Source organism: Sarcophilus harrisii, chromosome 3, assembly GCF_902635505.1.
Source record: "Sarcophilus harrisii chromosome 3, mSarHar1.11, whole genome shotgun sequence".
NCBI classification, from domain to species: Eukaryota; Metazoa; Chordata; class Mammalia; order Dasyuromorphia; family Dasyuridae; genus Sarcophilus; species Sarcophilus harrisii.
In genome coordinates, this window is record NC_045428.1 from 356828180 (window position 1) to 356841704 (window position 13525).

Genomic DNA, 13525 nt, shown 5'->3' on the forward strand with positions numbered 1-13525 from the left:
GCAATTGGGGTTAAGGAACTTGCCCAGGGTCACACAGCCAGGAAGTATTACATGTTTGAGACCAGATTTGAACTCAGGTCCTCCTAATTTCAGGGCTGGTGCTCTATCCATTACACCACTTAGCTACCTCTAAAATGGAGAATTTTAAATAGAAAAACTAAGCTACTTTTTAACTTCGAGCCTAAATAAAAGTTTTATTTTGTTTCTATATTACAGTCATTACTGGAAATACTCCTTATTCTCACTGCAGAATGAACCCTCCCTCATAACAAAGAAAAAGTTAAACAAAAATATTTACTAGAGTGACCATATTGGACAAACATAGGACACAAAAGTCTTTCTCATCTCTATCATCAGGAAGAAGGGGTATTTTATTATGATCTCTGGGAACATTTTTGATGATTTTTGTTATTCAGCATTCTGCTCTTTTGGGGGTGATCTATTTGTTTAACTTGTGGTAGCCAACACATTATTGTTAGTTCTATTTCTCTTTGCAAAAAAAAAAAAAATCATAAAAACCTCTCATCTTACTTGGAATTCCTTATATTCATCATTTAAAATTTCAAAATATCATTCCATTAAACTCCATGACCTCAGTTATTTCAGCCACTCTCCAAATGATGGGTACTCACTTTGTTTCCAATTTTTTGCTATTCCAAGGGTCATTGATACGTATATTTTGATATTATCCATTAGATTTTTTTTCTGGAGTTATATGCCTAGTAGTGGGATTGATGATTCAAAAAGTATGAATAATTTAGTCACATTTCTGTGTAATTCCAAATTAATATATTGAAGGGTTGGGCCAGTTCATAGATCTAACAATGTGTTAATGTGCCTGTCTTGCCATAGCCCCTCCAACATTGACTGTTTACATTTTTTTAATCTTCTCTGATAATTTTCAGGATATGAGTAAAGCTGCTAGTTCCTTAACTTTAAAAATATCTCTTTTATTTACTTTGTATATATTCCATATGTATTTATATGGACTAGTTTCTGCCAATAGAGTACAAGGTATTAGATGGCATGTACTGTTTGGTTTTTGTCTTTATGTCTCTAGTGCTTGGCTTATAGTAAGCACTTAATAAAAATTTGTTGATAGATTTTTGATTTGAAATTTCAATTGCTATAATTTATATAGGGAGGTTAGATGGTGTAATAGATTCTTAATTATTCTTAATAATAGAGTGCTAGGCTTAGAGTTAGTAAGAGTTCAAATCTGGCCTTACTGGCTATGTGACTTTGGGCAAGTCACTACACTATTTGCCTCAGTTTTCTTATCTGTAAAATGAATTGGAGAAGGAAAAAGTAAGCCATTTCAGTATCTTTGCCAAAAAAAGTCTCATATAAGGTGATAGGGAGTTGGAGTTAAATGAAAAATGACTGAACAATATAATTTGCATGTCACAAGCTATTTAAGATTTAAAGTTATGTTTCGTGTGGTTGTTTGCAATTTGCAATTCTTCTTTTGAAAACTATTTGTATCCTTTTACCATTTGTATATTGGGGAAGGTTCTGTGTCTTAATATATCTTTGCCCATTCCCAGCCGATCTTGGAAATCACTGTTGTTCAAATATTTTTTCCACTAGATTTTTTTCTCTTAGTATTCTCTCTCCATTGATTTTGTTTTTGAAAATGTGATCTTGTTGTACGTAATTAAAATTATTTATATTGTATTTTATGGTCACCATTATCCCTTGAGTAGGAATTTTCCCTATAAACACATGTGTAACTCCAGAAGAATGCTTTCAAAGCAGGGCCTACATTTCATTCCTCCATCTCACCTTGTTTGCTTAAGTACTTGCCCGCCAGGATCTTACATATTAATGGAGGAGACAACATGTAAATAAATAGGTGCTGGCTTTGTATAAGATAAGTTTGAATGTTCAGAGTAAAAGAAAGGTAACCTTAAGGTCAGCTTAAAGGGTAAGATTTAAATGGAGATCAGGAAAGATCTCTTAAAGTAGGTGGTACAGTGGATAGCTTGTTGGCTATGTAATTAGGAATACTTGATTTCAAATTTTTGTATACTTCACTTAATCTTTTCTGGCCTCATCTTGTTCATCTGTGAAATGGAGATAATTAAACAACTATCTAACAGGACTGTAAGAATCAAATGAGATAATATATATAAAGCTCTTTGTAAACCTTAAAGCACTTAAAAAATTTTAGCTATTATTTTTAGAATAACATTATTTCATTGTTGTTTCATCTTTATGTTACTTTATATAATAGGATTTTCTTTAGTGTTGTAGGTTAAAACACCAAGGCAGCAAATTAGTTTTATGTGGTTATAATAAATCAGTGATGAATCAAGAATGAAAAATCTGCTTTTCATTTCTCTAGAAAGAACTCTTCTCTATTTGCCCTATCTAGAATCATTAGCTATACGTGAAGGACTATTTTAAAGTGCTGAGATTTTGTCTTAAAAAAATCCTACATTAGATCACTACTTAACAAAAATGAAAAAATACCCATAATCAAAAGCCTTGATTTGGTGAAAGAAGCTTGAAACGAGTTTGCAGTGTAAAGGGAGCAAATTTTCACTTAGGTGTGTTTGTAGTGGCCCTGCTATTTGTTTCCTAGCAGCTATGACATGCAGCCAGATAACTAGCCTCTTGAAAACCTTGTTGAACATTTCTGTTCCTTTTACTGTGCAAATCTGTCAGCCATCGTGCTTTGTAAATAAAGGAATGTAAAGAGAGCAAGGAAAGGAATTTGAAATGTCTGCAGTTTATCGGGCCTGGGTAGGTCTAGATTGACCAACCAAGCTCTATTCAGCTTTCCCACTTGGGGTCATCAAACAGAAGTGTCAAACATTCAACTCCATAAGCCACACTCTTTGAATGATGATATTGGATTGTAGAATGTGTGTAGGAGAATAAATTTTAAGAAGATTGGAAAGGATATGAAGCTCTTTAAGTAACAACAAGATTTTACATTTGATCATGAAGTTCATAGTGATCTGTTGGAGTTTATTAAGCAGGAAGATAATATAGTTGGATCTGTGCTTTAGCATATTGCTTTGACAGAAATCACTTTTGGAGGATGAATTGTAGTAGGAATAATAATGATCTCAATGTATTCTTGCTTCTTTTTCCTTTTCCTATCCCCAGATAACTGCTTTCCTTTCCCAAGTTAAAAATATACCCTTACCCTCTTCCCCCCAAAAAAAGCACACAGTACTTTTAGTACTAATTACTAATTACTGGTTTGCTTCTTCCATGGATATTTCTAAGTCCCAGGAAAGCAGCAGCAACAAATTGTGTTAGTCCCATTATGTTTTAATATTAGGGATTAAATAAATGCTTGAAGATAACTGCTACTATTACACATGTTTAGTTCTTATTTTAAAATAGCTTGTGTATTGAAACAGGCCTGATGCATAAATGGACCTACAGGAGGAATCAGGCCTGAGAACTGAATAGTAGGACAAAATGGTAACCTGCACTTTAGAGATGGCAGAGCTTTTAAGGATCCCAAGATGCATATTATCTCAGAGAAACAGCTTTATGATAAAAATGTTTTTTCTGATAGTTCTGGACAATTGAGAAACGTGGAGCTTCACAATCATCAGGGAGTTGAAGTTTCTGTGACTCAAAGGGAGCTATATGGTGCATCAAAGTAGGCTGGAGAACAGTTCTAATGACTATATAAAGGATATAATTATAATAATTAATAATACGAGTGCTTTAAATAAATAGTACTTTAAGATTTGTAAAAGGCTTTACATGTGTTATCTTATTTGATTTTTCCAACAACTCAGGAAAGATGGAGGGAGCACTGGGCTGGGAATCAGGAAGACTCATCTTCCTTAGTTCATAGCTGACCTCAGACACTTCACTAGTTGTGTGACCCTGGACAAGTCACTTAAATCCTGTTTGTTTGCCTCATCTATAAAATGAGCTAGAGAAGGAAACCACTCCAGTGTCTCTGCTAAGAGAAGCCCAAATGGAGTCATGAAGAGTTGGCTATGACTAAAAATGACTGAAATTATTCGCCTCAGAAAACTGAATCAAAGAGAAGTTCCCAGGGTCACAAAGCTAGTAAGTCTCTAAGGCAGTACTTGAACTGGGGTCCTCTTGATTCCAAGCCCAACACTCTGTATTGTTGGGTGCATTAAGGAAATGAAAGGTTGGAAAAGAAAGTGGACCAGTTAGCTAGTGAGAACACTGTGTAGAACATCTGACCAGCAGAGTTCTCCACTCTCCATTGGTACCCATAATGTCAATACAACAGTGCTTCTAGTAATCTAGTACATTGGGTAGATTCTCTATGGAGCATCTATGAAAGAACATGGACAAGATTCAAATAGTTTAAGGAGGCTTGCTGATCTACACTAAGTAAGGGAATATTCCCATTGACGAGGTCACAGATCTTTTGGAAAAGTTCATAGGATCATGAATTAGGAACAGGAAAGGTATAAGCTCCTTGACTGTAGGAACTGTGTACTATTTGGCTAATTCGTTTTATTCTATCATTTTACATACACAGAGGCAGAACACAGTGCTTGTAACTTGTCCTATTTCATCTAGGTAGGTTTTTGAACCAAAAACCCAGTCTAATTCTAATCTCATTTGTTTTATTGTCTTTTCATAAATAGTCCTTGGATAGAAGAATGTACTGTATATTAGTAAATAGAGGCTTCCTTTTGGGTATTTATTTTTTTAATAGATTGGAGACACTATTTCTTGTAATGTTCTTTGATGGAAACCAGTATATTTCTGGTTCCTCTTGTATAAAAACCATCGTATCTGGGAACTAGGAGTTCATTTTCCAAAAACCAATCACATGAAACAATGGATTTGGTAGGATTTGAAGATAAAAAAGTGAAAGGGGGTTTTCTCATGTTGAGCTCCTTCTAAAGTCCTATTTGTTTCATGTGGTTTTTGAGATCTAATATCAGTGAGAATATCCTTTTTTTTTGGAGAATCAAGTTGTTCTCTCAGCCCTTAGCCGACAAATGTGAAATGTCCTTTAATAATAAATGGTCCACAGACTGTTGTACTCAGGATCAACTGGTCCATCTGTCTGCTTCCCTCATGTTTAGCTTCTTAGTCGCTTAACTTCATTTTGTCTCTTTAGATCAAGTATTTTCTTCTCACCAGTGAAATAGCAGCTGTTAGAGATAGAGAGACTAAGTTTGCCTTTTAATCACCTAACACCTAAAACCTCCTCACTGGTCTCAACTTCTTCCTCATCCTTACTGCAGTAAATTCTTCCCATGGACTGTCTTGTCTGTTTTCCTAAAATAGTGTTTTTATCTGTTTATAAACCCTGCTCCAGAAATTTCTAAGGTTCCAGGATAAAGGATACAGGATAAAGCCTGATTTTTTAATCTGTCATTCAAATCCCTCCTCCCACGGACCTTTCCTGAATAAATTTTCTGTTCTAATCATATCTTTTCCTCACAATATCCTCTCCTTCCCCAAGTACTTCCTGTCTGCTGTCTTATTCATATCCATTTTTAGGTTCAGCTCAGTAAGTCAGTTCAATTCAAGAAGCATTCATAGGTACCTGTTATATACCAGGCACTACATATACTGACTTCCTCATCTCTCCCCCCAAAAAAGAGAAGAAATAGTTCCTACAATAAAGAAGCCTAAATTCTATAGGATCTTAAAGGAAATCCTACTTGATCACTCCTGTCTATAGTAATTTCTATTTACTCTGACTCAAAATTCTAAAATACTTATTGGTCATTTCACATGGAGATGAGGGATAAGATTGAAACCAAATAGGGATGGAGCCAATTTCTATTTACTCTGACTCAAAATTCTAAAATACTTATTGGTCATTTCACATGGAGATGAGGGATAAGATTGAAACCAAATAGGGATGGAGCCATGGGAGAAACCAAGAATTTTATAGGACTTTTGCAAATTTGGGGCCTCTAGGTGAAAGGTTAAGTAGTAAAGTCAAAGATGTAAGATAGAGGATCATTAAGCTACCTTGTAAACAAAATTCAGAGTTGAAAAGATTCAGGCTGGTGCCAATCCTTAATCCAGATAATAGTAATAGTAGTAGTAATAATAGGTCGTAAACAGGGTCTGCTTTTTGAAGGCAAGCTCTATCTGGGAAACCAGGAAGACAAACCAATGGAAGATCAAAGTGGGGATTTCTAGATCAAGATGAGAAATAATTTTCCTTATCCACAGCACAACTGACTTTCTTTATAGAGTAAGGGACTAATGGGGCTCTCATTCTCCCAAATATGTTGTTGGCTATGATGTCTCCTACTTTTTGGATTTATACTATTCCATTTGACAATTATCACATAAAATTTTTGGTATTCTACTTTATTGGGTTTTTTTATTGTTCTTTTCTCCTAGATTAGCTTTCAAGCATTTTAAGGGGGAGAGAATATGTTTTACTTATCTCTGTTCTTGAAACATAGTAGGTTTCTATATTAATTTGTAAAGTGAATGTTGAAAGTATTTAGTTAGTCGACTTTTCATATACTTTATCTCCCAAATTAGATTGTGAATACCTTTAAGACATTATAAGTCCTAAAATCTCTTCATAGCATCTAGTGATACATTGAACATTTAAAGAGTTAAATCATTGTTGATTGAATCATATTGGATTGTAATATGAACAGAAACAGGTTGTAAGGATAAAAAGAGTTCGAACAGGGCAACACAACTGTAAAGTTAGGGAAGAAATATATTAGTCCTATAAAATACATTTCCATTTCCATGAGCTAGAATAGCAGCGCCTCAAAATTTATGGTTTGGATGATGACATTCTTTAATACTGATTGTCCTTAATTCTAAAGGAAAATCCACCTAAACATTTTAAAAGTTTTATTCATCTCTTTTGAATTTACACCATAATTATTTTTCCATATAGAGCCTTAGCTATCCAAGGAACTTTCCATTGTAATAAAAAAAAAGTTAAGTAAAATAAATTAATATAACAACCCAATCAGACACTTTCTACAATATTCTGGATCCCTTGGTCACCCTCCTCTTTATTGAAGAGGGTTGTGTATTCTCAATCATCTATTCTCCTGGACCAAAAATTATCATTGCAATTAATCAGAGTTGAACTTATTTTTAATTTTCATTTACACTATTGCAGTGATTGCTTGTATTGTTCTGATTCTGATTACTCTTTGCCAGTTCATCCATTCTTTCTCTGCTTCCTCATATTTTGGTGCCTTATTACATTATGCTATGCTTTGTTCACAGCATTCCTCAATTGATGGACACATCTTTTTTTTTTTTTTTTTTTACATTTTTGAAGCTAAAAAAATTCTCTCTATGGACATTAATGATAGAAATTATTAATAAATAAATTAATATTTATTAAATGCCTATTTTATGCCAGGAACTATTCTAAATATTTTACAAACATTATTTTGTGCCCTCACATCAACTCTTTAAAGTGGATGCCACTATTATTCCTATTATGTAGTTGAGTCAACTGAGGCAAATAGAATTTAGCTGATTTTCCCAGGATTTCACAGGTCTTTCTGACTCTAAGGACCAATGCTTTATCCAGTACACCACGTAGATACCATAATGTATATCAGAATTGTCTTATCTTTAATTTTCTCAAGCCATTTGCATTTGCTTAGTGGTAGAATTAAAATGTGTCATGTAAATCCAAATTATTTTTCAGAACTTTGAATCAACTCACATCTCCATCAACAGAATATCAAAACACCTCTTTTCTTGTTATTCCTCTAATATTAATTACTTTGGACTTTGGTTGTCTTTATCAATTTGATAAGAGGTTGTTAATGTCAAAATTATATTAACTTTTCTTTCCCTTATTAATTATTTTTTTCAGTTCATGTCCTTTTTTGTGCTAAAGATATAAAATAATTTTGGCATGTTCCCACATAACCAATTTAAGGGTAGAGATTTTGAGAACCTTAGGGAAACACTTCCAGAAATGTAAAAATGTTTTCCAAAATTATTCAAAGGAAAATTGTAGAAAAGAATAAAGTAACTTCTATACCCTCATTTCATCGTTTTCTAGACACAAAGGCCCAGTAATACCTCTATCTGACATTTTTATTTTGATGCATGAGAGTCCAGAATGTTCATGAAATCCACTAAATGCCACCCACAGAGTTTAATTGGTTTTTAAAATTGCAATTATTCTTAATGACATTAAATACAAAGAAATGAACAGCTGCACAAGAATTTTTAATACAGTTTTTGAAGTCACCCCCACTTCTGTTATTATTATAAATTTTCATGAGATAACAATTTTATAGTATCCATTATTTTACCTTCTGTACTGGAGATTTTAAACACTAACTTGGTAAATTCATAAGTAAAAGTAGTCCTCAGGCTATCCCACCATTGGACCAAGACTGAAAGAGTTCCAGTATATGTGTGTGTGTGTATATGTGTGTGTAAATATATCCATGCTTAATTGTAGTCTTCTTGGGAGAGATGGCAGGGGAGAAAGGAGGGAAAAGAATAAAGTTAAAACTGCATGATAGAGAACAAAAGAAAACCTATAAGGAAGCAGAGAAAAAATGGACAGCTCTGAATGCAATGTGTAATGTTTATTATAGAGGCTTTCTTGAAATGGAAATTTATTGTTTCATATTTTTAATCCTCCCCTATATTCTTCTATGTACCTAGTAATGCTTTTTTTTCTTTTTCTATTATTTCTTCAAGTTTCAAATACATTTTTAAAAAAGAGTTCCAGATCCCTCTCTTAAGTTAGACTGTATGACCTAAGACAAGTCATGCTTTGAGCCTCAGTTTTTTTGTTTATAAGATGTGCAAATACTATGAATTATCACTATCCACGTAAAGGATGATACTATTATGAGGATCACAGGAAATAAAAGATATAATATGTTTTGGAACCCTAAACCTCAATATATAAATAAGACTAATGCTTACTTGGCACTTGAAGTTCACAGAATATTTCCCTCACAACAATCCTATAATATGTGATGTCAGTATTATTATTCCTGTTTTACAGATGATGAAACAGAAGCTATGAGAGGTCAAAAGATTTTCTCAGAATCATCCAACTAGAGAATTGCTTAGACAGGATTTGAATACTTTCCTAGCTTCATATCCAGAGTTGTCTTCACTGGTCTTTGCTGCTTCTTATAATAAAAAGTTACTTGTTAGTTTTATTGCTGGGTCAAAAAGCATGCAAAGTTTAGTAACTTCTTAGATCTAATTTTAACTGCTTTCTTGAATAGCCATTCCAATTCCTGGCTCCATCAGCAATGTATAAATATGTTTATTTTCCTGTAGTGCCTCCTCTTTGTCAATTTCCTTTAAAATTTTTTTGTCAGCTTTGCCAATTTGATAGATATGAGGTGAAACCTTTCAGTTACTTAAATTTTGATGATTTGGAATTTTTTTTTCTATAGTGACTGAGAGCTTGAATTTCTTCTTTTGAAAATCAACTATTCCATCCTTTGATCATTTATTATTTAAAGAATGGTTTTTATTTTTATACATTTTAATCTATTCCCTGTGATCTTGGAAATGCTCCAAAGAGGTCAAAAAAAGAGTAAAAGGAGATATATGTCTATTTCTGTGTGTATGCATACATATGTACACACATGTGTATGTACACAGACATATGTCTACATGTGTGTATATTTGTATATTATATATACACACATATATATTGTCCATATATTTATAGCTCTATGTCTTTATAGAACTATTTTGTTGTTTAGTCATTTTCAGTTGTATCCAGCTCTTCATGATTCCATTTGGAGTTTTCTTAGCAGAGATAGTAGAGTGGTTTACCATTCCTTCTCTAGATCAGAAACTGAGGCACAAATTTAAGTGACTTGTTTAGGGTTGCACAGCTAGTAAGTAAGTGTCTGAGATCAAATTTGAATTTGGGACAAGGAGTTGTCTTGATTCCAGGCATGAACACCTAGATGCCCCTGTAGAATTATAGATATGTTTGTATAAAATATGGCAGCTCTTTTTATAGTGACAAAGGGGTGTCCATCAATTAGGAATAGTTGAATGACTTATGGTATGTGAATGAACAGAACTACTATTGTGCCATAAGAAATGATGAAAGGAGCACTTTCAGAAAAATTTGGTATATTGAAATTATATCTTGTGATAGTTCCCATAACCACCCCATATTAGTATGGTAAATAAACATGTAAGTAGTCAGTATAAGGTAACAATAAATAAGAAACAGGAACTAAGAGAATAAAGAATGACAAAGAAGATACTCTTCAAAACTGCCTCCTAAATCAGTTGAAGACACTAAATTAAGAGAAGACAGCCAAGTCCTAGTATGGATACTGTATCTGCAAGCTATAGATAAGTACCAGATATGTGCAGTAAAATTAGAGAAATATTACATTAATGAGGCAAATCTAAGGTGTCATTGGTGACTTTTGAGATGATATCAGGAATATTTTGAGATGTGTGCTAAGGTGGTTTAGATCAGATTTAGGTCATTTATTTCCTCACTAAAACTATTTAAGAATGGGACTCCCAAGTCCTGTCCCTTGAGCACTTTTCCAACTGCTAGAAGTCCATGTTGCCTGAACGCTCTCAATTCTAGTCCACAGTTCTGTAAATGATTGGCTATGCTTCTGTCCCTCTTCTTCTTTTTCTCTGCTGTCTGCTTCTTTCTCTAACTCCATTTCCCCCTCATTCCCAAATAATCTGCCTCTGGTTTCTCTGTACCTTATTAAAGTGTGATTGATGAATTACCCACTTGCTTCTATGTGATGTTTTCTGGTCCAAAGATTTGGCCTTGTTCACTTTGACCCTATCAGAACCCCATGATAGTGTTTACTTTTAAGACAAGGATAGAGAATGTCCAACCTGTGGGCTATATAGAGCTCTCAAGGTCATTTAGTCTGTCCTTGCTAAGGTAGCCACAGGTAGTGATGAGCTGAAAGCTAGATATAATAACCTTCCACTGCTTGAATTTTCAAGATGATAATTTTATATGGCTTATGAATGATATTATAAATATCCAAATGATTCTTGGCAGAAAAAAAAAGTTTCCTCATTCATGTTTTAAAACATAAACTGGATTTCTGGGTTAGGTAAACATGGCTCTGGGTAGAAATCAAGGGCTGATAAAGGAACCTGCCTCCCTTTGAATGGGTACCTCTTTTGGGGGTTGGGATTTTAAAAAATGCCTGTGGAGATTTGGATGAGGGAATCAAGAAGGAAGAGGATGTTCCATTATCAAAGGTATCCTGGGAGTCCAAGGAATAAAGACTTAAGGAAGACTATTAGATTTAGGAAGAAAAAAAAATGATTCTTTAATGATTTTAGATAGAGTTGCTTTAGAAAAGGAATTGGTATCTAAGTAAGTATCTAAGTAAGGGTTTGAACAAGTATCTGGTGAGAAACTAGAAATAACAAGTACAGACTATTGTTATTTGACTCACATTCTCAATTTGGAAGGAGCCTCTGAGGCCTAGTACAACCCATACCTGAATAAGAACCTGCTTAACAACATATCCCCAAACTGGTTATCCAGCTTTTGCTTGAAAGCTTCCAATGAGGGAAACCACCACCTTCTAATGTTGTCAATTCCAATTTTGGATATTCCTAATTATTAGGAAACTTTTATTTACATTGAGCCTCTCTGAAAGTTCTATCCATCACACCTAGACCTGCCTTGAAGACACTCTCATTCTCCTCAAAGTCTGTTTTCTTTTTCAAGCTAAATGTCCCCCTTTCTATCAGTGTCTCATTGTGTGGCATGAACCTAGGGGCAATAACAATACTGGTTGCTTTCTTCTGGACAGTATCCATCATATCATTGTCCTTAAAATTCAGATCTGAACATAATTCTTATAAAGTGATCAGATTAGACTAAAAAGCATATGAGTGAGCAAGAAGAGATGCGGGGGAAAGAGTTATTAGAGAAATAGAGAAAAAGGAAGAAAGAAAGAGACACAGAGAAAAACAGAGAGACAGAGACAGAAGGAGAGAATTTATATTTTACCTAAGGCAGAAATCTAAGGTGTTAGAGAGATTCCTAAGACTTGTCAAACCAGGTAACTAACTACTAGTCTTTTCTTACTGATTGATTCATGTGGACACTAACTGCACTTCTAGAAGGAATACAGAAATTTTACTAAATAAAGTCTTGGGCAAGAAACCATTGAGGCATAGGTGGTTCTTTCATTGCTGCTGACAATTAAAGGGAAAGTATTCAAAAGAAAAAGGTTGATTTAGAAAGTGAACAGCTGATTAAGAAGATAATTGTCATAAGAGTAAGAAGTGGATTTTTAGACCATAGCTTAACATATAGGAATGACAGATTCCTGGCTATCTACATAGTGCATTTAATGAAACTGATCAGAACATTGCCTCTACCCTGTTATTGTATTCAATCACTCATTCGGGTCCTGTTCTTCATGGACCATAGTATGCTAGACCCTTCTCTCAAGGTCTATCCAAGTCCATGTTGATTGTTTCCATAAAACTTTCTATCTCTTTTATCATTTTCCATCACCTTCTCTTTTTGTCTCCAACCTTGCCTTCTCATTACATGATTAAAGCTTCAACTTCAATATTTGACCTTCCAGTGAAGTCTGAATTAATTTTTTAAAATATTGACCAATTTGATCTTACAATCCAAGGGATTCTAAAAGTCTTCTCCAGCACAACTTGTAAGTATCAATTATGCAGCATTCAGTTTTCCCTATAGTCCAACTCTCACAACCATACACTGCAAGTAGAAAATCCATGGCTTTGACTATTCAGAACCTTTATTGGCAAGGTGATATCCCTGAATTTTAGTATGCTATCCAGATTTGTCATAGATTTTTTTCCAAGGAGCAAGAATCTTTTATGGCTGCTATCTACAGTGACCTTTGAGTTCAAAAACATGAAATGTAATTCTTTCTTTTCCCTCTGTTTTCCAGGAAGTGATAGGACCAGTTGCTAAAATCTTAATTTTCTTTTTATGTTAAGCTTCAAGCCAACTTTGATACTTTCCTTCTTTTACCATCATTAAAAGGTTTTTAATTCTTCTTCATTTTCTGTCTCCAAGTATTTTCTCCATATTTGAGATTGTTTATATTTCTTCTGGCAGCCTTAATTACATTTTTGATTCATCTACCTTGGCATTTCACATGATATACTCAGTATATGAACTGTTTGTAGTTGTCTTCCACACTTCCCCATTAACATATTGGGACACTTTCTGACTTGAGGGGCTCATCTTCTTATATCATCTCTTTTATCAATTTATTTGTTCACAGAGTTTCTTTGACAAAAATATTGGAATGATTTGCCATTCCCTTCTCTGCTTTTTGTCAATGTGCTCCACTAAGATCTGTCTATCTTGAGTAACCCTGAACATTGTAGCTTAGAGTTTCATTGAGCAATGTAAGTCCCTCCACTGGAATAGTGATAGTAAAGTGATCCAGAAGGGGAATGTAGTCCAAATCTTGCAAACTTAATCAGAAGGTATTTATACTGAAAATGACAGGGGAAAAAAAAAGGTAACTATACAGTTAGCCACCAAGTTATACAGCAGAATGGGTAGCTACAGTATAGGAAGAATAGCATTTGAAGCCACCAG

The 13525-nt window shown here is 34.0% G+C and overlaps 1 protein-coding gene across 5 annotated transcripts in view; it reads left to right on the forward strand.

Moving 5' to 3' along the window:
- The window catches only part of LYPD6B (LY6/PLAUR domain containing 6B), a 220211-nt gene that overhangs the window by 116341 nt on the left and 90345 nt on the right, over positions 1 to 13525 (forward strand). The window lies entirely within an intron of this gene.